This window comes from Hippocampus comes, unplaced genomic scaffold, assembly GCF_001891065.2.
Source record: "Hippocampus comes isolate QL1 unplaced genomic scaffold, H_comes_QL1_v1.1 scaffold67, whole genome shotgun sequence".
In the NCBI taxonomy this organism is placed as follows: Eukaryota; Metazoa; Chordata; class Actinopteri; order Syngnathiformes; family Syngnathidae; genus Hippocampus; species Hippocampus comes.
This window is the reverse complement of record NW_017805221.1, coordinates 907,779-908,161: the sequence shown is the minus strand read 5'-3', so window position 1 is coordinate 908,161 and position 383 is coordinate 907,779.

The following is a 383-nucleotide window of genomic DNA, read 5'->3' as shown; positions in this document are numbered from 1 at the left end:
CGACGGCGAAATGCAGCAACTGGCGCAGTGAGCCTTCAGGACGTGTGTCAAGAAGAAGGGCAGCCAGCAGATTATGAACACGCCTGCGGGGGAGGGGGCGCGGGGGACAAACATCTCAATTGGTTGCCCAACCGATTAATTGGCCGGCCTATTTAATCAGCCGATATTACAAGATTTATCTTCATACATGGGGTGGGATAAGATTGAAGAACGGTTTGTTTTCAGCTGTTGCCATCGGATTCAGTTTTGTTTCTCTCTCCACTCCAATTACGATCTGATTTGTATGTGCGATGGGGCGGCTCACCGAGCACAATGGCGAGCATCTGTGTGGCCTTCCTTTCCTTCTGCTGCGACATCCTGCCCCGGGACCTCTCCTTGGTGAC